At 45.3% G+C, this 26,106-nt stretch overlaps 1 long non-coding RNA gene across 1 annotated transcript in view; it reads right to left on the reverse strand.

The window, feature by feature from the left end:
* Positions 1 to 22,742: 22,742 nt before the first annotated feature.
* The window catches only part of LOC125167649 (uncharacterized), a 47,743-nt gene continuing 44,379 nt past the window's right edge, over positions 22,743 to 26,106 (reverse strand). The window contains exon 3 of the long non-coding RNA XR_007152877.1: positions 22,743 to 23,039. This is a non-coding gene — a long non-coding RNA (uncharacterized LOC125167649). The remainder of the gene's footprint in view (positions 23,040 to 26,106) is intronic.

The raw sequence follows: 26,106 nt of genomic DNA on the forward strand, positions 1-26,106 counted from the left end.
TAATTTATAATGACTTTTCAAATTAATTTCTTTTTTTAATGGCACTGGATTTCGCAATGTCGATATACTAGTAAATGGTTGGCACAGATGGGCCAAAGGGATCCAATAGAAATGTGGCAGCAGCTTGAAAAGAAAAATTATCCACTCACCCATTTTCAAGCCAACTTTTTTTTTTCCCTCAGAAAGAGCACATATTTTAATCTGTTTGTGTACGAAATAGAATCATAGGTAGGGAATTGGGAATGAAGAGAGCTAGAAGTGGGGTGAAGTTGTGGAAATATTTAAAGACAGTGGATAATCCAAAATGTAATTGAATTTGGAATGCAAATTTCCTTTTGCATTTTAATGTACATGTGTCTGACGTCCTTGTAATTCGCAACACTCAAACGGAATTACACATCCACATTTCAAGGACAACGGAGTCTCGGGGAGCTGGGAAAATGCCCACCTTTTCCCGCTTTCTTGTATATTGCCCTTCCTTTCCCTTGGCAGTTTATGCAGAAAGGGCGAACGCATGTATCAGGTGCACGAGACATGCTAGCTGCCAAGGGAATGCCCTGTCCCTTGAAGATGACCATCCCAGGTGGGTAGGTGGGTAGAAAGGGTAGAGAGCATGTATGGTTAAACAGTTTGACTGAATCTGTGCCGGAGTGCTGCTTGACTTGACGTGCAGTGTACTTAGGGACCAGTCCTATGCAAATCAAAATATAAACACACGTCAAACTGTAGAGTGGACCTGTGTATGAGGACTGTCAACATTTCTAAATCATCTTGGAACTGCCTTGTGCAAGGAGAGTATTGTGAATTGGCAGAAGCAAAACCTTCAAGTTCAATTCAATTCTGCTGCCAGGTCTGAACATTTTGGGTAAAGAGTCCCAGTCTGGTATCATCTGGAAGTCAAAGAAGCCCCAGGAAGCGCACAACGCAATTCGACCAAGTAGCACAAAGAGGGAGACGTGTGTTTGTGAAGGGGAGCGCACGATACTGCAAGGACAGCAATTCTCCACCAAGTAGCATTTGGATGAAGTGCGATTATAATCCAAGTTTTAAAACAATCTTTTAAGAAGCCCATAAAACCATTCCAAAGTTTATTTGGAAGGACGGGTTTTCAAATAACGAGAACAATTCAGAGGAATGAAGAGGATAGCCCATTTCCAAATAATAATTACAAGGGGAGAGTGAGGATGCAGAGAAATAGCGGTGAAAGAAAACGGAGCCTGGACAAGAGCGCAGGATGTGTGGGCGCAGCACGCGATAAAGAGGCAGCTGAATGTGAGCACGTTCAAGTTGTCACCCATGGGGTTGGCAAAGATCACCACCCATCAGATAAATGAATGGACACACCTGCGTCTCTACCTCTCCTTCCAAGACCAGAGTAAAATCCAGGTGGAGCAAATGCTTAAAGGTGAAACATTAAGATAATGGAAGAAAAGAAGTCTAAATATTTTCATAATTATGGCACCGTAAATGTCTTCTAGCCCAATGCAAATTCTATAAAGTAACCTGTCTATCTATCTATCCACCTATCTTCTTCGTATCTATCATCTATCATCTATCTTTCTACCTATATTTCTATCTATCCACTTGTCTATCATCTTTCTATCTATCATCTGTCTTTCTATCTATCATCTATCCACCTATCTGTCTTCTTTGTATCTATCATCTATCTTTCTATCATCTGTCTATTTATCTATCATCTCTTTCTATTTATCTATCTACCTATCATCTATCTATCTTTCTATCATCTATCTTTCTATCTATCCATCTATCGATCTATCATCTATCTTCCTATCTCTCTATATATCTGTCTATCCACCCGTCCATCTATCTATCATCTATCTTTCTATCATCTTTCTATCATCTTTTTATCTATCTTTCTATCTATCCATCTGTCGATCTATCATCTATCTCTCTATCTCTCTATATATCTATCTATACACCTGTCCATCTATCTATCATCTTTCTATCTTTCTTTCTATCTATTTCTTTCTTTTCTATCTTTCCACCTATCTATCTATCTACCTACCTAGCTAGGTATAGTTATGTTAAAAATGCATAATTTTGGGGGCGCCTGGGTGGCGCAGTCGGTTGGGCGTCCGACTTCAGCCAGGTCACGATCTCGCCGTCCGTGAGTTCGAGCCCCGCGTCAGGCTCTGGGCTGATGGCTCAGAGCCTGGACCCTGTTTCTGATTCTGTGTCTCCCTCTCTCTCTGCCCCTCCCCCATTCATGATCTGTCTCTCTCTGTCCCAAAAATAAATAAACGTGGAAAAAATGCATAATTTTTATATAATTTTTATAAAAATACATCTAAAAAATGACCATCAATTCTGTATCAAAAATAAGTCACCTTTAAAAAATGAATGGAAAAGCTGAGAAAAATATTTACAACACATCTGACAATAGCTAATTTTCTTGAGATTATGAAACCTTACAAGTCAATGGGGAAAGGGTGCCTCATCTATTTTTAATTGGGCAAGGGATATAGAATCATTTCACAGAGGACAAAACAGAAGTGGCCATTAATCATGTGCGAAGCTAATCAAACTCACAAATAATTAAATTCAAATAACAATAAGATGCCATTTTTCAACTCTCTAATTGGCAGTGGTTGAAAGATTAATAATTCCCGGTGTTGGCAAGAATATGAGAAAACAAGTTCTGTCGCACGTTGCTAGCAGGGGTGCAAAAATCCGCTAGTGTTTTAGAAGGAAAAACTGCAATCTCTCTTAAAATGCTGGATGTTCATGTTCTTTAACAATTTCACTTCTGAGAATGCATCCCATTGAAAAACCCGCACAAATATGTGAAAAACTATGGACATTCTTTGCGACATGCTTTGTAGTGGTGAAAACATTAGGAACAATTTGACTTTTTCTCAGTAAAGGACCATTCAGTGTTCTCACACCAAATGACACTCAAAACATATCGCTAAGTTTAAAAAAGAGAGTTGCCAAACTAGATAACTCTATGACCCCGTTTTCGTTAAGAAGTGATGTACATGTTTGGGTGTATGTGCCTACACAACATACATAGATACAATTCCGGAGCAATGCACATCAAACTCTTAACAGTGGTTTCTGAACGCTAAAAGTGCGGGAGGCATTCCAGGACAATCTTGGGGTGCAGAAATAAACAGCAGGGACTGGACCGGAAGAACCACGTCAGGGCAGTAAAACAAAACAGACCAGGACAAGGCACCACCCTAGTAAAGCTAACTAAACACAAAGAGACCAAAGCCCCCAGTGTCCGCCCCTCATGCTGCGGCCCCCCCAACCTCACTACCACCCCCACCTTTCTCCGTGTGCCCCGTCCTGATGTTCCCTGAAAGGCTGAGCCTGCAGACTTCCTGTCAGCTTCGGGAAATAGGAGGCACTTGTGGGAAATTGGAGAGCGAGACCAGAGAGGTCAGGGTGTTTGGTCCCCACTTCCTTCCCGTTTGACTCTGTGTCTCATCAAATAACAACAACAACAAAATTGGACTTAGTAAGGAGAGATTTTATTCGGAAGAATTACTGCGGGGGGCTGGGGGCAAGGACTATGGAAAGGGGGAGAATGTCGTGACCATAACACCTGCAAGCATCTCCAGAGTGAGGCAAACAGGGGTTTTCTTTCCTACAGAGGAGTAAACAAGGATGGAAAGATCCAGGTGTGGGGGACTGAATGAAAGGGGGAGCATGATGGGATAGTACCTCAGAGAATGACTCTGAGGTCAGCCTGTTCTCAGGAGGGGTGGTCTACGGGCTCAGGCTGAGGGTGGGCCAAAGTTCCGGCACCTGGGGGCAAGAGAGAAGCTTAACCAAAGTTTGATTAACCAGCATTTTGTTCCCACCTCTCAGTGGGAATGAGTAGCTCACCTAATCATTTATGAGGCCAACAAAGGGAGTGGAGAGGGTCTGCGCCCTAGGCGGACAAAGGAGACATCCCTGAGTCCCATCTCTTCACATGGAGAAGGGCAGTTCAATGCAGGAAACCATTTCCCACAACACGAACGGTGGGAAATCACCTTCCCTGTGGGCCAGCATCGCAGGGCTCGGGTGAAGTTCAAGATGGCAGGCGTCTAGCAGCCCCCGAATCTCCGCCAGGAGAGCTGGGTCAGGGGGCCCCCTCCACACCTCCAGGTCACCGAGCATCAGTGACACACTTCCTCACGTTGCCTCCTTGGCCTTAGAGATTGGGAGGCGTCCCACGGAGGCTGGTCTCTGGGTCCCTAACATCCCTGTCGGCTCCCTTACCTCACCTCTATAACCGCCCTTCATGAAGACCTCCTCATTGGTTCTGGGTTTCATCCCGTGTCCTGCTGCAGCCCTCGGGGTTTGTAATAACCACTTGCGTAATTGACGCTGCTCCCCATCTTTCGCCACAAAGTTTCTTGCGGGGAGGGCAACAGGTTACAGGAAAAACAAGGTCGAAGTTGAGGTGCCAACATAGAGAAGGGATCAAACCTGAACTAACCCTGTGTCGCGTATTGTGGAAAACTCCCTAAAACATCATGACTGGGTGTATCAGGGTTGACACATTGCGAAACGGTCCTAATTAGCGTTCTGCTTAAATGCAACACTTAATCCTGAGTTCATCATATCAGAAAGCGTTTATGAGGTGCCCGTAGGAGCCACTTATAATCAGAAGCGTAAAAATAAATGCCTTAATAGGGCCAGGCCTTAGGAGTCCCTCAGTCCATGATAAGGTTTACCGTTGCTGTTCAAGGCATCACCCCACTCCAGGCCAACATGGACAGAGGGGAGAAATTGGGAGCCACATTCACTTAGTTAACTTGTCTCCCTCCCCTTTCCTCTCTATCAGCTGAGGGATCCAAGCCTAGCTGTTCACAGGGAAAGTGTGGAAATAAATGAATTTGGAAATTCATTCTCCACGTAATGGCCTGACTGACAAGGCGATCGGTTTCTGAAACCCTTCAACTTGGAACACCAAGAGCTGGGTACCTCCTCATCCGTTCCCTCTGCATCCCCTTGGGAGCAAACCCCCACCTCCATTTAAGCAAAGGGTGTCTTGGGTGACGTACATTGGGGTTTTCCCTTCTCTGGGGCAAAAAAGAAGGGCTCATCGGAAGATCTTTAGTCATCACCACCCTTCCATAGCTACAGACGCAAAGCTCAACATCTGAATGGAAAGTATGCTGGTGAAAATTCCTACCCAGCATCCGGGAGCACTTCAACCCCAGGATAGAGGGCGGCGAGGGGCACCATGCAGGAAGCGCGTCCTCAGGTGCAATGCCCTGTACCTTATGTTGTGATTAATTAAGACAAGCCAAGGTGCGGCACTGACATGTAACAGAATTACAAGCCTAGTTACACAGCCAGCAGTCACATTTACAGAACCATCTCGGCGAAGGCTTGTGTGGTGTTTTTGGATGGACACGGCAGCCATAAGCCAACGAGAATTACCAACACTTAGCAGATGCAAAACAGTTAGACAACAAAGCCCCAGGGACCTACATGTGGCAAGACACTTCACGAAGCTTGAAAATGAGACAGGTTTGTGGCCTTGGAACACACAGCCTCCTGCAGACTAGATTCCCAGTCTTGGAAAGCGTTTGCATTCAAAGGGAGCACAGATTCACATCTCTCCACTTGGCTGGGTGGTTGAATGCCACAGGGGATAGGAATAGAATAGCAGAGCAATCGAAAGTCAGTTTATTAAGGCTCAAAGTTTTTTTGAAATTTTTTTTAAGTTTTTATTTATTTTGAGAGAGACAGAGAGCACAAGTGGGGGAGCGGCAGAGAGAAAGGGAGAGAGAGAGAATCCCAAGCGGGCTCTACCCTTCGGCACGGAGCCTCGTGTGGGGCCCAAGCTCACTGACAGTGAGGTCGTGACCTGAGCCACAATCAGGAGTTGGACACTTAACTAACTGAGCCACCCAGGCGCCCCAGGAGTTTTTGAATCTTACAAACGGACTTAAATCGTTGAAAACAAGGCAGAGGGTGATGTTTGCTTTGACACAAACAAGAAATTAGTGTGACATCGGAAAAAAAGAGAAGCACAGACCTATCTGTCCAAACTCTGAAAGCTTTTTTTTAAATTTTTTTTTTAACGTTTTATTTATTTTTGAGACAGAGAGAGACAGAGCATGAACGGGGGAGGGGCAGAGAGAGAGAGAGAGAGAGACACAGAATCCGAAGCAAGCTCCAGGCTCTGAGCCGTCAGCCCAGAGCCCGACACGGGGCTTGAACTCACAGACCGCGAGATCGTGACCTGAGCTGAAGTAGGACGCTTAACCGACTGAGCCACCCAGGCGCCCTTCTGAAAGCTTTGATAATCTTAAATTACGTGTTTCAAGAAATGCCCTCCTACCCAATGTGCCATCAACATGTGATCTTCCCTGATCCCCCTTTCTTGGTCGAAACCGAGGACCTATTTTATCAGGTTGAACTGTCCATGGATTATTTGGCGGGTTCATGGTGAGACAGCCTCCTGGTTTGCAAATACACGAAAGCAGCCTGGAAGAGCGGGATTATATATCAGGGCCAGGGGCTGAGGCCCTGTGAGTAAGCTCAGTGTTGAAGCATCAACTTGCAAACGATGGAACTGGGATGCTGAAACTACACACAGGACCCGTCACCTCACCTGAGACACGGGCTGTTCGAGTTATCTGTGGGGTTACCTCCAGGGGGACTGACACAGGGAAGCAAACACGGGGCACAATCCCCCCAGTGCCATCTAAGAGCTGCTTTGATACCCATGCAATGAGAGAAGAGGTTTTTAGTTAACGCCAGATTCACAAGGCAATTATGCCATAAATTATGTATAATTTTCTTCAAGTATTTGTACACGATTTAGCTCTTAAAAACTGCTCTGGAGTTCTGTGTGGCTCATACCAGATGGTTTCAGTTCTGCTCAACTGATCCCTTTGTTTTTCTTATAAACTTGAAGTAAAAAGAATGTAGCTGGATGTTACAATAAAAAGTTGCCTCAATTTCTGGGACCGTCCTGGGATCCAGATTAAAAAGACAAAGCATGGGGCGCCTGGGTGGCTCAGTCTGTTGGGCGTCCGACTCCAGGTCAGGTCATGATTTCACAGTTCGTGAGTTCAAGCCCCACATAGGGCTTTGTGCTGACAGCTCGGAGCCTGGTTCCCGCTTCGGATTCTGTGTCTCCCTCTATCTCTCTGCTCACCCCCCACCCCCCGCCGCCTCTAACTCTCTCTCTCAAAGATAAACATTAAAAAAAAAAAAAAATCAAGCCCCAGCCCAGAAAAAATGGGGTTGTATTTGGGACTGTCCCTATTTATGACCAACACATCTTTTATCAGCACACAGAACTTCAGGGAAGAAGAAACCGAATCCAACTTATGTATATGTTCTTTACAAGGATATAATGAATATTCAAGACATTAACACTACCACACAGTCATGAATTTCTTTCAGCTATTTAATTTTGGGTATTACCTCCAAAGTTCAGATCCGTAAATAGCCACGAAGTGGAGAAAACTGAAATAGAATTCATAGCCATAGTATCAATCGTGTATGACTAGGAATCAGGCAGGGGGCAACTGGGCGGCTCAGTCATTTAAACGTTCGACTCTTGATTTCTGCTCCGGTCACAATCCCAGGGTCGTGGGATGGAGCCCCACGTCCAACTCTGCCCTGCGGGTGGAGCCTGCTTAAGATTCTCTCTCTCTCCCTCTGCCCCTGCCCCCTGCTCCTGGTCTCTATCTCCAAAATAAAACAATAAAAAAATAAAATAAATTTTTTTTTTCAAAAAAACTGGGCAAAACAATGGCTTTTGGCAAACTTCTGAATACATCAGTCTGAGGGATGTGATCATTGCATATGTTCATTTCATGAAAAAATAGGATCGCTAATCAGAAAAACTCGTGCTAAACTGTTAAGGCCAGGGCAGTGTTGTTCCTCACTACAGAATTTTTTTCCTGTCTTAAACGATGAATGTGTCCAATACTCCCGTCAACCAAGACTGTGTTATTTCATAAATGGGAGAAGGAAATTATTCATATGACCTGACATCAACCTCACCGGAGAATGTCACTCTTTTAACAATGATGGAAGTATATTTGATTCCTGGCCTTGCATCAGGCCATGTCTTCATACAAATGCATGAAGAGTGTATCATTTGAAAATAGTTCTGATGCATTGAACTTAATGATCTAATCGCACTTTTGTCATTATTATGAAGAACTAACACGTGTCAGGTAATGGAATTAAATTCAAATAGAAACGCTCATATATTTAATGGCCAATTTGGAAGAATACGGTTTTAAAATTCAAAATTCATTTAACAAAGGACTGTTGAGTAATTATGCTCGTGAATATCGCCCTGTAATCGGAGAGACACATAAGAGAGTTTTAAACATTAAAAATTTTAGGAGCACACACTCCAACAAAAAGCCATCTGTTTTAACACACCTGCCCACCGCGGGGCTGGTTTCAGTCCCGAACTTCCCGCTGTTTCACAATATCTTTCCCTCCGCTTTTATCCCGGGAGCAAATCCGTGCAGCTCCCGAGCTGATTGTGGAGCTTTCGTGCTGCCCACCGGGTGCCAATTTCCACGCTTAGGGCGTCCACAGGTAAGCTGATCCCCAGTCCGTCCAAGTCCTACTTCCTCCTTCGCGTCCCTTCTCACCCCACACGCAAGCTTTGTTAAGATGGGGAGTCTCTGCCTCGTGGAAGGGGAGCGGGGTAAGTGAAAAGGGATATACTTTCATGCTTCAAGGTCACCAAAGGTCAGCTTTAGTGACTCTCCAGAGCCAACTGGTGAACTATCAGGAATTTTGCAGGCAGGCTGTCCAACCATTGCTACCTCGAAATTGGCCATGGCGGGACTTTTTAGAGTATTTCCCCCCATGGAAATCAGCGAGCCCTACCATCAGCTACAACCGGGGGAGGGGAGAGGAGCCCCTTGTGACACCCTGACCGGCACACCCCTATGCTGAAGAAACAGCAATTACTTTAGGGTTGGGAGAGAGACAATCCCAAGCAGGCTTCCTGCTCGGCAGGGACCCCGACGCGAGGCTCGATCCCACAACCCTGGGATCACGACCCTAGCTGACATCAAGAGTAGGACAGTCAACCAACTGAGCCACCCAGGGGCCCCGGGTTGGGAGAAATCTTAAATGTTCTCTAGTCTTATCTGCCAGGCACACGCATCTGTGTTATAATCAACCCAAAATGGCTGTCCTGCCTATGCCTGAATACTTACTTCCAGGGACAGAAAATACAAAACCTCAGGCCATTCATGGTTTGAAAGCTCTTATTCTTAGGAAGTACTTCCTTGTTGTTAATGGAAAATTCCCTTTGCCTCCCCCCATCTGTTCTTGTACCCATAGAAAACTTTAGAATGGTAGCAGCTGTCCAGGTTTTGCTAAGCCCGGCGTCTTAGGAGACCCCCGGGAACACGATAGACCCCAAATGCATGTGTCCCAGCCGCACGCCTTGCCTTTACCTACATATGCCATCTGCCCTGCAAACATAGTCAGCAGTCAGTGGTATCGCTGAACTATACCCTGGACATATGAAGAGGAGTAAGATAGCTCCCGGTCTTCAGAAGCTCACAGCCCTAGACCCCTACTACTTAAAGTGTGGGGTGCAGACCAGCAGGTGCAGCACTGTTAGAAACGCAGAGTCCTGGGGCGCCTGGGTGGCTCAGTTGGTAGAGCATCCGACGTCAGCTCCTGTCATGATCTCATGTTCGTGGGTTGGAGCCCCGCGTCGAATGCAGAGTCCCAGGTCTCCAGCAGACCTCCACCCCAGCAGAAGCAGCACTGACATTTTAATAAGATCTCCCAGTGATCCTTTTGCATCTTAAATGTTGAGAAGTCTTAGCCTGGGCAGAACTGAACACTCTACCTCTTCTAAAGCGAGGTGCTTCATTATTTATATTTTAATGAGGTCTTTTTCTCCCTGGCCTTGGAGCCTGTGGTCTCCGTCGATATAACTCTCTTCCTGTTCTGAAGATGGTTTTTAAAAGGTAGCAACGTGGTCCCGCAAAAGCCCCACCTCAGTTCACATCGTGGGTCAGAGTTCATGGATACTTTTTAATGATGATCATGAAAGGCTCCCAGAGTGCTAGGATTCCAATGTGGATCGTGTCGTGTTTTTCTAGCTGGATTTGATTGCCCATGTGTTTCTCTGCAGTCAGCGCTCAGAGGTCACTGCTCAGCTCTCCTTGGAGGATGTCCTGCAGGGAAGGACGCTGCAAATGGGAGGATTCTCTCCTTCATCACAGACACTGTCAGCACTTGCTCAAGGGAAACACAGCAAGACCTCTTCCAGAGTCAAGAAGGAGACAGATTTTCTTTTTCTCTCCCCTCGAGGTACGAGACGTATTTATCTCGTTTTTGAAAAGAAAGGGCCTTTGACCTGAGAGTTCACCCCTTAAGAGGTCAGAAGTCTTTTTGGGCCGTGATGGTTTACTTACTACTGAAACAAGGAGAGGCCCCTGGGTGGCTCAGTCGGTGAAGTGTCCGACTTCGGCTCAGGTCATGATCTCACGGTTCGTGGGTTTGAGCCCCGCGTCAGGCTCTGTGCTGACAGCTCAGAGCCTGGAGCCTCCTTCGGATTCTGTGCCTCCCTCTCTCTCTGCCCCTGCCCTGCTCTCTCTCTCTCTCTCTCTCTCTCTTTCAAAAATAAATAAGCATTAAAAAAAATTTTTTTAATAGTGAAACAAGGAAATAGAAGCAAAACAACATCCACAATAAATACACACTGGAGGCCAGACAGGGTTAGAGGTGACGTTTTAACGTGCGGCCTTTCAGGACACGTTAGATGCCCAGGTTTGCTCGCAAACTGAAGACATCACAAGGAACCACCCTTGGGTATACACACAGAGCTGCACAAAGCAGGTCTGCTTCCAAACATCTTGAATATACACACAGGGTAAAAACCAATAATACCCATGCCAATCACACACACGCTTGCTCTTCTAAGAAGGCATTTTTGTTGCTAGGGTAACACGATACATGGTAATTAAATTATTCCCCCAAAGTAAGAACAACATCACATTTTTTCATAAGAAATCGTCAGAAAAGAAGGCGTCCTAAGCGACTGACTTTTAGCTACCTTTCCCTCCCCAAGTACTTTTGGGGGTTGTTTTTATTCCAGTCGCTTACTTTCTGGACTCCTTGTAATGCCGGCACAAGTTACTAGTAGGGATCCCAAGCCTTTTATTTGCTGTGCATTAGTCTGCGTGGGCTGCCTTGCAAAATGCCACAGACCGGGGGCTTAAACAGAAGGAACGTATTTCCTCACAGTTCTGGAGGCCGGAAGTCCAAGACTGAGGGGCTGGAGGGGTGGGCTTATCCTGTGTTCTCTCCTTGGCCTGTGGGCGACCGCTCTCCTGCTGCCTTGTCGCACGGCCACCCCTCTGTGCACGTGCACCCGTGGTGTTCCTCTTCCTATAAAGACACCAGGTCCAGCCTGGTGGCCGCATTTAACTTAATAACCTCTTCAAAGTCCCTGCTTCTAAATATGGCGACCTTTAGAGGGACTGGGGGCTGGAGGGACACAATTCAGCCCGCAGCACTAGGTCAGGCGCATTCTCCACGCTCCCCGTGTGGTCACTTCACGCCCCCGCTGCCATGCGAGGCAGACCCAGAGAGCCTGCATTTTACCGAAAGGAAATGGAGGCCGGGCAGACAACTTGACCCCCTCGTGGGCGGGCCGGAAGTCTGTGCTGGAGGTGACACTCTCAGTCCCCAGGCCGAGCTGACTTAGCTCTTTATTCAGAGCATCAGCATGTTTGCAAATGACTGTGCTCTGTTTGTGCGGAAGAGGACAGCTACTTGCTCCCATGTTAAAACAACTCCAGGATGCTGAGCTTTCGTGGCCTCTCGCCAAAGTGGCTATTGTTTTTCTGTGTCCTCCCTCGATGCGCTCTGTTCTTGCTATTGTCCGTGCAGCATCCTCTCCGGGATGTGTGGGAGCTGCCTCGTTGTCCCCTGAAGCCAACCGTGAACTTGTCTCCCACCCTCCTCCTTCAGTGACATCACGTGGGGAACCCGGACAGGCCATGGTGGGAGTCTTCGATGTTTATTTATTTTTGAAAGAGAGAGAGCAGGGGAGGGGCAGAGACAGAGGGAGACAGAGAATCCCAAGCAGGCTCCATGCTATCTGGCCCAGAGCCTGACGCAGGGCTCGAACCAACGAACTGTGAGATCACGACCTGAGCCGAAATCAAGAGTCCAACACTTACCTTTATTAAATAAAGGAAACCCAGAATGTCATTGCTGTACAAGGTTTTCCTACAAAAATTTACGTGGTGTATAAATATGTATGTACCTATGTACAAAAATGTGAAACACCCCGAATTCAATTGTCAATTTTTGGTTCCTGTAAAGCTACATCAGTGAATTTATTTCTAAGTCAATGATATCAGAGTTAGCGGTATAAATTTTGTATCACACAAGAATATACTGACTGGCTGGCTTCCTTCCGCGTCTGGTTATACACATTGATTCCTCTATTAGTGAAGCACATGACTGTCGCTGACATTCTTTGGGATAAATGTGCATTGCTAGGGAAAGAACACCGAGCCCCAGTGGATGCGTTCCGGGAGGACACTGGGCCACAGGACCTCAAGCTTCCCTTTGGCATCAGTGGGCTAAAGTTTTAAAATGGTTGTTTAAATGGACTGTCCCTCCAGTTCTCATTATCACACCAAAGTCCCCACCCCTTCCTTACCCTCTGTCCTGTGGGACTTGGCTGCTCTCAAGTTCCTCCAGGGGAGATGAAGCCTCTCAGAATGACCTGGCCTGGGATGCCTCCTCACCCCAGCCACCGACTCCATGCACACCCCCCTGTGAGTTGCCATGGCCAGCAGCCCCCCACGGAGGAACCCAGCTGTCCTCAGGTGGCCCGCACACTTCATCAACACACATTGGATTCAAAGCCATCATATTCAGTGAAGCTACCCCTCTAATCACGACGCCTGAAATGAAAAACTGAACACAAACATCCGATTTTGTAATAAGAAGGACAGAATTTCCAACTCTTTCGCTACCGAACGGCCTGATAGGCAGGTAAGAGGCCACTTTCTGTCTCTGCGACCTTCAGGGACTGCACCGGCTGGCACATTTCCTGAGGAACGCCTCCCTGCTGGGCCCTGGGACAAGGACTCATCACCTCACTTGGTCCTCAGTACAAGCGCGTGAGGCAGAGATTAAATTTTCATCTCATGGCTGGAGACACTGAAGCTCACGTGAGTTCACATCCTTGTTCAGCTTTGCCTCCCTAATGAGCGGCAAGGCCAGGACTCGAGCCCGGGATTACCCTGTTCCAGAGCCTGACCTCCCTCTGGCAGTCATGTCGCCTGTGGTTCTGGACTCAGCGACAGAATCTGGGAACTGGAAGGTCATCAAGCCCCAGATATTGGGTGTCCAGAGGAATCGGAGGTTTGGAAGGAAAGGACCATGTGGACACGATGAAATGAATCTCTCTCCTCACACCTTTGAAGAGACCAGGGTTTCCTGCTCTGTCATTGCCCTACTGTGAAGCTCAGTGGAGTCCAGCTCTGTATTCCTTTTACTCATTTGTAAACAAGATTCATTCTTACCCCCAACCCGCATCGCGGGTGGTGCAGATGAAGTATATAATGTCTGTAACAGCCTTTGAGCACATCAAAGGCAGCGCTGTATAAATACTATATTATTATACACGTTCCCATAGGAAGCATCTCCAGGACCCTTTGATCCATAAATATTTCATTGACTCAACTCGGCCAAAGCCATCGTAGACTCTGAGGCATCGTAAGGTAATTGACCACAGAGAGAGCTCAGAAAGGAATGCATTCTGCATCTGTCTCAGAGCTCTCTCTCTCTTCTTAACGCTTTCATTTCAGCTTGCCCATTTGAAAAAATTATTTAATATCAGTTTTTAGATTTTCAGGTTTTGCCTAAGTGTGTCCCTGCACATGGTTCCTGGTCCCATGAGAGCAAAAAGGAGGGCGGACGTTGATACGTTGAAAAGGGAAAAAACAATAACGAATCATACTATTTAAGGGGAAAGAAACCCTAAAATATTCAGGTCTCTGCCCTCAAAGATAACATCTGATGCTCCTAGAGCTACTTTTTTCTGTGTCTGTAGCTCTTTGGATTTCATTTCATTTCTTTTCTAAAAGAAAGGCAACAAATAGATTTTTCACATCATTTGAAGAAGGGATAAATTTAAACGATATCATTTTCCCCAACATATCAAATCTGTTGTTACTTTCTTTAGGTCTTTTTGATGCCTTGATTTATTTAAAAAAATATTAAATATGACATAAAATGCGCTCTATTTAACCACATTTACCTTTATTTATTATAAATCTACAAATGCTCCTCATCTTCAAACCCAGAAGGAACCCCGGGACAAACAGCAGGTGGTGATATTTTTTAAAAATGAATCTTCTTCAGCAAAATCTATGCATTTTAGGGAACATATGTAAATGCAACTCATATGTGAAAATTACCAACAAGTAAAGAAAATTTTCAGAATTTTGGAGTAATACTATCATGACAGGTCAGCAATACTCTAACAAACAGAAATGTCTGCAATCCCAGGAAAAGAGCATAACTAAAAGCTAAAATCAGTTGGCTTAACCATTTAATCTCAACCATTTCTTTGACTTCCACTCTGCTGACTCAAAAAAAATAAAAAAAATCAACAACAAAAAAACCAAGGAAGAGGAATTGAAGAGGTTGAGTTCATTCACCTAAAAGGTTACATCAGTGAAATAAGAGCTCCCACTCAGCTTTGTAGCCGATGTGCGCTGACGTTTGTAAAGTGGTGTTAATCATCATGATCACACAAAAAAAAGAAAAAGAAAAAGAAAAGAGACTCATTTAACATACATTTATTTTCATACGGTATTCTCTTCGACCAACATGACCACTGGAAATACTAATTTCTTTTTTTTTTTTTGAGGGGGGTGGGCAGAGCATGTGTGAGCAGGGGAGGGGTGGGGCGAGAGGGAGAGAGAGAACCCCAACAGGCTCTGCGCCATCAGCGTAGAGCCTGGTGCAGGGCTCAATCTCACAAGCTCTGAGATCATAACCTGAGCCGAAACCGAGTCAGACACTTAGCCTACTGAGCCAACCAGGCGCTCCCGGAAATGCGGATTTATTTTTATCTACATACTTTGACAAGTGCCAGATCCCTGCTGGTCTCCTGTCTTACTGCGGTAGCAACAGCTCTGTTTGCCTGGCCAGGATGCCCAACTTAGAAGTGTTTACTTACGTGTCTGCTTACGGATGTATGCCAAGTTTGTTGCTACCAGAAGCATCATGCTCAAATCAACGATAACACTTGACGACATGGATGAAACTTTGCATGTAATTCACAAGTCACTCAGATTCAAGTGCACATACTTAGGAATATCCCTCAGTCCTGTGAAATATTGCCTCCTCTATGATATAGAAATGCTGCTTCATGTTCTCACAGCTCTCATCTTGGACCACGGCCCGTATAAAGAATAGTCATAAGCTCACCAAAACTTACTCAGTATACACCAGACACATCAAATTTGTCATTTTTATTAGCCTCTAAAACACATCCACCCATTCATTGCACAAATGACTATTGATCATCTACAAAGTATTAGACACTGTTCTAGGTGACGGGGAAATAATACAGAACAGGGACCTACCTTCCTGGAGTGGGCATGGATTGTTGGCAAGTAAACAAGTAATAGATAATATAAATCCAGGGAGTTGCACTGTTTATGAAAGAATTAAAACGGGGGCAGAGGATGTGGACCATCTGGTGGGGCTGAGGGGTTGTCAAGGAAGTCCTCCCCCAGGAGGTGACATTTCAGCAGCCACCTGAATGGTGAGAAGGAGCAGACCATTCAGAGATCTGTGGGAAGAAGTCCATAGTCAGGAAGCGCTGGGGCCCCACTGGGGCAACGGCATGACCGTCAAGGGGTGAAGCGTAGAGGAAGACCAGGATTCGATCCTGTAGGGGTATTAAGGTTTGATTCTTTACCTTCATTGTAATGGAGACCCTTTAGAATTGGATACAGGAAATGACATGATCTACTTTACATTTTTCCAAGATTGTGATCTGTGTGACAAATAGATTGTCCAAAAACGAGGATGCGTGCAGAAGACTATGTAAATGCTACTGCAGGGTCCAGGAGAGGGACGATGGGGCATGGAGGACAGGAGTTACAGTGGAGACTGGGAGCTAGGTTAATCTTGGGTCTTCAGCAGGTGATGTCAAGAAGGGATTCACTGGGCAATGGTGTTATTATGGAAACACCTTGTGGAGACCAGACGGGAGTCAGGAAGGTTGGAGGAACACCCAGAGGGCCCCCCCCAAGTCTCACCGCAGGGCTGGGCTGGGCAGAAGCATCCTGCACCATCGTGCAGTCTGAGGGAGGTTTGGCAGAATCCTGAGCCAGAGTCAGCCAACAAGGAGGCTCACATCTCCAAGGAATGTCTGCTGTAGTAGCTCCGCCACACACAGTCCCTAGCAAGGAACAGCCCTGGAGAGGTGCAGCTACAGCTCAAACACAGCAATGGATCTCAAAGCTCAGCGGGGTCCATGTTCAGCTACACAAGTTCAGTAGGAGATTGGTGAGGTGCACACTTGAGGTTACCAGGGAGTAGAGGTCAGGCCAGCACTCACAGAAGAGAGGGAGAAGATGGTGCCTAGGTTCTGGTACCAGGAGACAGAGTACGTTGTGGTATATCCATAGTATATCCATGGATATGGTATATCCATGCAGTAAACTACTTCACAGCAGCCGGGGCACTGAGAAGCTTCCCATAAACTAACAAGATTTACTGAGTGAGAAGAACAACGTCTAACATCTGTACAAAGGAATGCTCTTCAGCAGGAAAAAGCATCAAACTACTGATACAGGGTCCGTCTGGATGAAGAGTCATTGCACATGCTGAGTGAAAGAAGCCCCACACAGAGGCTGCGTATCGCGTGGTCACACTCAGATCCACTTCTGAATTAGGCAAAACCATTGAGATAGGACTCAGAAGACAGGTTTCCAGGGGAAGGACTGGCTTCAAAGGGGCATGAAGGAATTTTCATAAAGGGCAATGGCCCATTCTAGATCCTGATCCTGGTGGTGCTTACACAATCGTAAGCATTGGTCAAAACTCATTGAACTATTCACATTTTCGTGGTCCACTTTACTGAATATAACTTATACTTCAATAAACCTGATTTAAAAAAAAAAACCACAAAGTGCAGAAGAAAAGTATGTTGAAGATGCTACCTTTAACATAAAAAAAAAAGAAAGAAAGAAAAGTAAGAATAAATATTGGCAGGGGCACCTGGGTGGCTCAGTCGGTTAAGTGTCTGACTTCAGCTCAGGTCATGATCTCATGGCTCGTGAGTTTCAGCCCCATGTCGGGCTCTTCGCTGACAGCTCAGAATCTGCTTCAGATCCTCTGTCCCCCCTCTCTCTCTGCCCCTCCCCTGCTCCCTCTCTCTCTCTCTCTCTCTGTCAACAATAAACATTAAACAAAAAGAACAAATACTTGCATTTTCTTGTATAATTGTGTTAAATTGTACAAGTTATACACAAATGAATGAGTGGTGATGTTAGGAAAGGGAACAGAGTGCATAAAAGACAGGTATGGGGGGGGTAATCTACTACACGCCTACACCCAACATCATGTAAAATAAATAAGTAAAATTACTTTATTTTTATATAGTTATAAAGAAAAGAGAGAGGGAGGACTCAGGAGGAGAGCAGACACCTACCGTGGGTCCACAATGGCGATGTGCTTGTGGATATGTAGCAGCCCCGGGAAGAATAAGGAAAGGAGGAGAAGCAAGGATACCTGTTGCGCTTGCTCAGAGGGATGGTTGATTTTATCTCAACTTGACCGGGCGAAGGGGCCCCTAGATGGCTGGTAAAACATTTTTCTGGTTGTGTCAGAGAGGATGTTTCCGGAAGGGATTAGCGATTGATGGGGTGGGCTGAATAAAGAAGATCGCCCTCACCAAAGCTGGTGGACGTCACCCAATCCATGGAGGGCTTGGTTGGAACACAAAAAGCAGAAAAGGGCAAATCTGTTCTTTCAACCGGAACATCTAGCTCCCCCTGCTCTCGTATGCGGGCGCTCAGGTTCTCAGGCCTTCAGACTCGGACTGAGTCACCCTAAGGGTGCTCCTGGTCTCCAGCCTGCAGACAGTAGGTGGCAGGACTTCTGGGCCTCCATGATGTGGGGGCCACTTCCTGTAGTAAGCCTCCTGTTGTAGCTCTCTTTCCGTTTCCTTTTGGTTCCGTTTCTCTGGAGACCTCTGACTTACTGTTTGCGAAGCCTGTTGGCACTTCCAGAGAGAGTTGACGAACAGCCTGGGGGCTGTAGTAGTCTCACATTCAGGGCTGAACTCCAGGCTGGGGACGAATGTCAGCAGCGGCGTAAGGTTGGGACAGGACAACGTGGAGAAGGAAGAGGAGTCTTGGGCTGTCCACAGGAAGTGTGCATGAAAAATAAGGGCAGCTGGATATGGCCACTGGTGTCAGGGGACAATGCAGGGAGAGAGGGGTCCCTAGGGTAAAGCCGACACCATGTCTTAAGAAGGAAAGTCTGGTCTACCGTGTCAGATGCGTCTGAGATGTCAGAGCACAGGAAGACCAAGAATTGATGGCTGGATCTCTCATGATTCTCACTGGTGATTCTGACAAAAGCTGCCATAGAGAAGGTGGTGGGGACAGCACTATGTTGGAATGAATTTGTTAAGGGGAAGATGGGAGGTGGGGATTGGTGACAGTGAACGGACACCAACCGAGCAAGCTCTGTAAAGGGATCCCAGGTTGAGAAAGAGTTGTTTTTCCATCTGATTGCTGTCATCACACGCCTGTGTACTGACAGGAATAACACGGAGGGGAGGGATCAGAGCGTGCAAAGAGCTTGAACAAAAGTTGGAACAAAATTGTTTCCAAGGTGCTGCTTGGTAAATTTCCATCTGAAAGTACACCATGCGTACCCGATAACACTGCATGAGAGAACTGCTCTGCTGCGGGTCTAATTATCTATTTGTCATGGCCTAAAACGGCACAACCTCGCGCCCTTTCCAAATTAATAATTCTGTGCAGAAGCAGCTATTCATTTTCAAATTCTCAATTTAATTAAGGTCATTACAGCTCTTTCAATAATATAATTCTCATTTGCTTTTAATACATCCCAACATTTTTCTTTCTTTGAAATCGGGTGACCTTTTAAAGTGTATCCTCCAATGTGCACCATGGGCATGAGGGATGTCCAATGGCCGTCAAAATCCTTTACCTAAAACCAAAGGTGGTCGTCTTAGCGTGGCTTCTATAATAGTCATCACGGAGTCGTTCTTTCAGGGAAGGAACACGAGAAATGCAAAAACAAGTAAGACACGGTATCTTTTTCATAGGAAATGTATCAGCGGAAGAGGGGAGTTAAAATACCTGCATAAATCACTAAAATACGTCATTCATTAAGTTGCGTAAAGGAGGGGCAAGCCACTCTCCAGACCTGCAGGGGGACGTCGATTTCCATCCAGTGTGCCAAAGGACGGTGGGGCTGGGAGTGCCCCGGGAGGAAACTGAGGGTGCTTGCCAGTGAGGTGTGGGGTGGGAAACCACAACCCAGTACCCCAGAGCTGGTAGCAGCAAGAGCCACCACCCTCCCAGCCTCAAGGGACAAGCGTTCACTCAAAGGGAAGGGGTGGAGAGATTTCTGCAGAGAAGCAGCAAGAGTCCAAGGACACAACCAGCCAGAAGTGACCTCATGGCAGGACAGACTTCCCTGGCTTCTCTCTCCTCCTTCCTCCGACCTCCTCCCGGGGACCCCCCCACCCCCCGCACCGAGCCTCCCCAACCAGAAGCTGCAGCCTGGGACCTGTCCGTGCAGCCCAGACAGCATCCTGCGACGCAGAGAAGGGCGAATCGGGAAGGGAAATGGAAGCAAGCTGGAACAACAGATGTGAAGGGGGCGGCAGGAGATCTGAGATTGGAAAGTGAACAGAGATGAGGTGTGTTTCTGCAGGCGGACGTCAGAGGCAGACCAAACGCAGAAAAGTGCGGACCAGAAGTCTGGCGTGCGTCAGCTGTGACTAGAAAGAGACAGAAAGAGACTAGGGACAGAAAGAGAACTAGAGTTCCGAGGATTTGGGCTGGGCGGGAACACCGTGCTCAGGGCTTCAGTTTGATTTTGCAGAAAAGGAAGGAGAGCTGAAAGTAACAAACTGCCAGCGAGGCAAAGAGAAAAAGGGAGAAGCAGGAGGCAAGAGGCAGACAAAACAGGAAGAAACTGCCTGGGAAAGTACCGAGGTGTGGACCGCGGTCTGTCTTTCCATAGAGCCTTTTAATTAAAATCCTTCTTATCGGGGCAACAATTTAAGTGAATTTTCCAGAATAGCAGAGATTCGGCTACAACTAGAATATTTCCATCACCATTAGCACGATGAATAAGAAATATTTTGGGGAAAGGCAATGACCGTCATCTTGGAAGGGGCGAAATGCACTTTAGAACTTGACCGGACGCAGAAGCCTCGTTTTCACTTTATAGAAATGGTGCTGCTGTTGTGGAAAACAGGTTGGCAGTTACTCAAGAGATTAAATGGAGAATGACCACGTGACCCAGCCGTTTCACTCCCAGGTATAGGTCCCCCCAAAATGGAAAGCAGGGACTTCAATAGATATTGGCACCTGCATGTTCATGGCAGCATTATTCACAAGAGCTAAAAGGAGGAAAGAGCCCAAGTGTCCATCCACAGACGAACGGATAAACAAAACGTGGTAGGTACACACAGTGGAATATTATTCAGCCATAAAGACAATGAAATTTTGATATAAGCTACAATATGAATGGCTCTTAAGAACATGATACTTAGTGAAATAGATCAGACACAGGAGGACACACGCTTGATAATTCCACGCAAACGAGATACCTCAGACAGGCAAATCCAGAAAAAAGGAAGGTAGAATAGAGGTTATGAGAAGTATGGGAAGAATTTTTAATTGTTTCTTGGGTTCAGGGTTTTTATTTGGGACGATAAAAAAGGTTGGGGTATAGATAGTGGTGATGGTTATACAACATTAGGAATGTATTTTAGTTCATTGACTTGTACAGTTGCAAATGGTCAAAATGGTAAACATCATGCTATTTATGCTTTACCATAATTAGAAAAAAACTGGGGCGCCTGGGTGGCTCGGTCAGTGAAGTGTTCAACTCTTAATTTTGACTCGGGTCATGATCTCACAGTTCATGGGATTGAGCCCCATGTCAGGCTCTGCACTGACAGTGCAGAACCAGCTTGGGATTCTCTCCCTCTCTCCCCTTCTGTCTGCCCCTCCCGTGGTCACCCTCTCTTTCTCTCTCAAAATATATACACTTAAAAAAAAACAAAATCCAGGGGCGCCTGGGTGGCTCCGTCGGTTAAACATCCGACTTCAGCTCAGGTCATGATCTCACGGTTCGTGGGTTCAGGCCCCACATCAGGCTCTGTGCCAACAGCTCGGAGCCTGGAGCCTGCTTCAGATTCTGTGTCTCCCTCTCTCCGGCCCTCCCCGACTCATGCCCTGTCTCTCTCTGTCTCTCAAAAAAGGAATAAAAACATTAAAAAAAAAAAAAACCTACCAAACTACACAACAACAAATATTGGTGACAATATTTGTTTTTGCAACAAATAATGTGCAACAAATACCTGGAAGCAATAGTTACATAATATTACACCAATATTTTCTCTTGATGTAATTTGCATCAAGAAGAATGAATCCCTGTGTCCACTTTTATGACGTCTCTTAAATTGCCATCCCTGCTAATGAAGAATAGAGCAGGTCCAGGCACCCAGAGTAAGCTCTGGAACACTCCACTAATAATCCTACTGTGTAGCAGGCATACTGCCTTTACTTCCCCATTAACAAAACACACACACACACACACACACACACACACACACAAGGGTCAGGGGACGGGGACTCCTTTCTTTGCTTATTCTAAGAAGCCATTCTGAGAGACCAATTTACATAGAAGTAAAGACCTAGTTGTACAAACTGTGGTAATTTTACAAACCATACACTGTCTGGGCTTCCGTTAAGGAAATACTGTGAGTTTAACGTTATCCAAGAAAATCAAAGAAGGATCATTCTAATGCAAATGACTCATTCTGAGCCATTCACCAATGGAAGGCTTCCTGAATGGCGCACAAGTTGAGTTGTTAATATAGTTTGTTTAGTTGCTTTTTGGTTGTTTCTTTTGGTCTATTTTACTTTAATCAGAGTAAAAACTAACGGAGAAAGAAAAGGGGGGGGGGGCGGGGACATGGGTGGTGAATTTCAAAACTTTTAAGTGTCTATGTTGCGTCACAAGCACATTTCCGGGCTGTTCCTGAGTCAGGACGATAGGAAATCACCCACTCAAAAGTAGACACCGAAGTTAACAGAATTAAATTAAATTACTCCCCTTGCATGTTTAAAATCTTTTATCAATCTTTCAGCGAGATTCATTTCATCCACATGAAAAAGAAATTTAGAACTTGCCCTTTAAAGACAAAAATTAAAAGACCAGCAGCATCTTCGTGTCCAAAAAAAAAAGGGACATTTCTTCTATTAATAAATTTGCTCTCGAAAAGTACCTCAAAGCATCTGTTATTTTCTGTTAAGATAAATGAGAAGGCAAAAATGACTTTGTTTCACACCTGCTTGAACAGGAACAAAGGTGGCTTCACTAAGAAATGAGCGATAATTTCAAAAAGATGTAAACTAACAAGTTTCTAATTTTCTTCTTAAAAGCGGATGTTTTTAAGAGGCAAAAATTTCCCACTATTCATACCACAGAAAACATTTTTCTAAATACTCCCTCTTTCACTTTTATTCATCATAAAGCGAATCTCAGCCTACTAATACTGATGCTTTAGAGGAGCGTTTATAACAATAAAATTTTGTCTCGTGGCAAAAAGAAGTAAAAGGGAACTATTGAAATTGAATGCTCGTGTTATCTTGCGACCCAAAGCCACACTTGATCCTGCAGTGTTCTGAAACTTTGCCTGCGGTTTTGAAATAGTCACAAGGAAGATTCTCAGGTTCCTGGTGGATTTCTTTCCATAACACTTTGGATCCCCCGTTGACTCAGCTGCAAGCAGTCTCCTGCCGAGAGCAAAAACAATCAGCACTTTGGAAACTGAGGCCCACCTCAGCAAGAAAGGGCCTCGTGATAAAGAACCCCCACGTCCCCAGGGGCCAGGCTGGGTGTGATTTCTATTCCACCTTCTGCAGGGAGATCTGTGAGCCCGCAGGAATATCTGGTGATTCCCCTTCTCACCTCCGGGAGCCAGCACCCAGGTCCCGTGTTTTGACAGAAGTCTGAAGACCGACCATCCCTCCTGTGTGCTACTAAAAGGTGTTCATCTAAGCAATAATTTTTTAGTGCCAAGCTTCAAAATTCCACCCTTAGTCCCCTTCCCCTTTCTCCTTTTTGATTCTTAACTGATGAAATAGATCTCCCGAATGACTTAGCATCAGTACAGAAAGGACTATCTTTGCCATCAAAGGGGTAACAAAGGCAGGAAAGCTGCCTCTCTGGGAAGCCCTCCCGGGGCCCTGAATTCAATGTCATCTCTTTCAGGTAGCTATACTTTGGCCTTTCAAATACAATGAATCTGAGACTTTGCAGCAAAAATACTGTTTAGAGGGGGAAAAGTTAGACTTATTCTTTACATGGGCACTTTGTTTTGTCCGTTTCTTCCAGTTTCTCAAAATTAAATTTCGAAGACAAGTATTAAAATGCATGAAACAGATGATGCCGCCACCTAACACAATTCTCAAGTTCACTTTCCTTCGACGTCTCTTCCTACCACCACGGCCTTGCGGTGACGCAAGCACCGCCTTCCGAAACAGGGATGGTTATCACACGGGAAACCATCGCGGTCGCATAGATTACTCAGATCATTCTTTAACCATTACTATGCGATTAAAATCTAGCATATTTTCCTAATCAATGAACTATTTTATAGGTATTTACTTTTCTGCAGCAAGCCCCCTGACTATTCCCGTTTTATATTTATATATTATTCGTGTTAGAAGTCCCTGACTTTCTTGGGGCGCCCGGGGGGGGGGGGGCTCAGTCGGTTGAGCATCGGACTTCAGCTCAGGTCATAATCGTGTGCTTCGTGAGTTCAAGACCCACGTAGGGCTCTGTGCTGACAGGTCGGAGCCTCGAGCCTGCTTCGGATTCTGTGTCTCCCTCTCTCTCTGCCCCTCCCCCACTCACACTCTGTCTCTCTCTCAAAAATAAAAAACTGGAAAAAAAAAAAAAAAAAGGAAGTCCCTGACTTTCTTTAAATTGGCAAGCTGAGAGGTATTACTAGTTCTTTTTTTTTTTAAGTTTACTTATGTATTTTGAAAGAGAGAAAGCAAGAGCAGGGGAGAGAACCCCGAGAAAAAGGGAGAAAGAGAATCTCAAGCAGGCTGCACACTGTCAGTGCAGAGCCCAATGCGAGGCTCGAACTCACGAACCATGAGATCGTGACCTGACCCAAAAGCAAGACGTGGACGCTTTACCGACTGAACCACCCAGGCGTCCCAAGGTTCCAATCAAGTTTGTTGCTCTTCTTCTATATATATATATATATATATATATATATATATAATGGCACTCCTTGCTTATTTTTAAAGTTTTCCATCAACTTTGGTGATAATTATATAATTAAATTTTGGAGCTGCAGACTTTTTTTTATAATGTAGGTTTACCTCCCATATTTTAACATAAGATAGATGCAGAACCAAATTTGCATTTATGTTTCCTTTACGTAATTGGAAAATGTTATTTCAACCTACCTACCTTCTCATGCTCTCAAAATGTTCTCAACTCATTTTCTAGTTCGAATAATCTACGCTTATGTACTTGTTATTTATTTATAAGAAATAAAATGTAATAATGCCATATTCGTATTTTACCTTGAGCTAGGATATTCTGAATATCCTTTAGAAAATACCATCAAATGCTCATTTCAGTTTTCCCTCTAATAATAAATACCACCCTAAAAAGTCACAAAACAATTTTCATCCATTTTTCTATTACTCTGAATTATTTTATATAGCTACTTTTAGTAGAAACATCCAAGTAAAAATGAATGTAAAGACAAAATGACAGGAATTTCTTTCACTTCTTAATGCTATAGAGAATCACCTCATTTTAAAAATTTGTTTTAACGTTTATTCATTTCTGAGAGAGAGACAGAGTGCAGGCAAGGGTGGGGCAGAGAGACAGGGGGACAGAATCCGAAACAGGCTTCAGGCTCCAATCTGTCAGCACAGAGCCCGACGCGGGGCTCGAACCCACAAACCATGAGATCGTGACCTGAGCCGAAGTTGGACACTCAAACGACTGAGCCACCCAGGCGCCCCACGAATCACCTCATTTTTATACATCTTCCCAATTACGTTAAAATAATGTCTTCGACTTACCTCGACGTAAATTGGCTGCCCCCAATGGGTATTGACAGATCTGAAACATAAGTTTATCTAAATGTTGGTGCAAGAGGTTGGCACCTGGGTGGCTCAGTCGGTTGAGTGTCCGACTCAGGTCATGATCCCAGGGTCATAGAATCGAGCCCCAAGTCTGGTTCTGAGCTGAGCACAGAGCCTGCATGAGACTCTCTCTCTCTGTCTCTCTCTCTCTCTTTCCCTCTCTCCTGCCCCCACTCACATGCACTCTTTCTGTCTAAAACTAAATACACACATATATACGTAAGTATTTAAAAAAATAAACGTTGGTGCAAGAAAAAGAAAAAAAACCCACATCCATAACCAGCAAGCTAACTGTCTGTGTAATTTAAAGGAAAAAATCTGCAAAAGAAAAAACATTTTCCCCTTCATGTTTAACATTTACTATAATCTCTCATCTCATTCTTTTGTCCCCCCCCCCCCCGAAGCATCCAGTCATTGTTAAGATTGTCAAGCATATTCTTCAGCCTGAATCTGTATCCCCAGCCCATTTCGAGGAGTAATTCTGTAAATCTGCCCCAGGGCCCCCATGCACACCAGGGATTGAGTCCTGTCTCAGTGGGAAGATTCTTTAACTGGGGTGGTTGCTTTCTGAGCTTTTGCACAAGACCTTAAGAAGAGTCGGAGAGAGATGTTCATCTAAACTGATATTTGAGGGGCACCTGGGTGGCTCAGTCGGTTGGGCATCCGACTTTGGCTCAGGTCATGA

This window comes from Prionailurus viverrinus, chromosome A1 (assembly GCF_022837055.1).
Source record: "Prionailurus viverrinus isolate Anna chromosome A1, UM_Priviv_1.0, whole genome shotgun sequence".
Classification (NCBI taxonomy): Eukaryota; Metazoa; Chordata; class Mammalia; order Carnivora; family Felidae; genus Prionailurus; species Prionailurus viverrinus.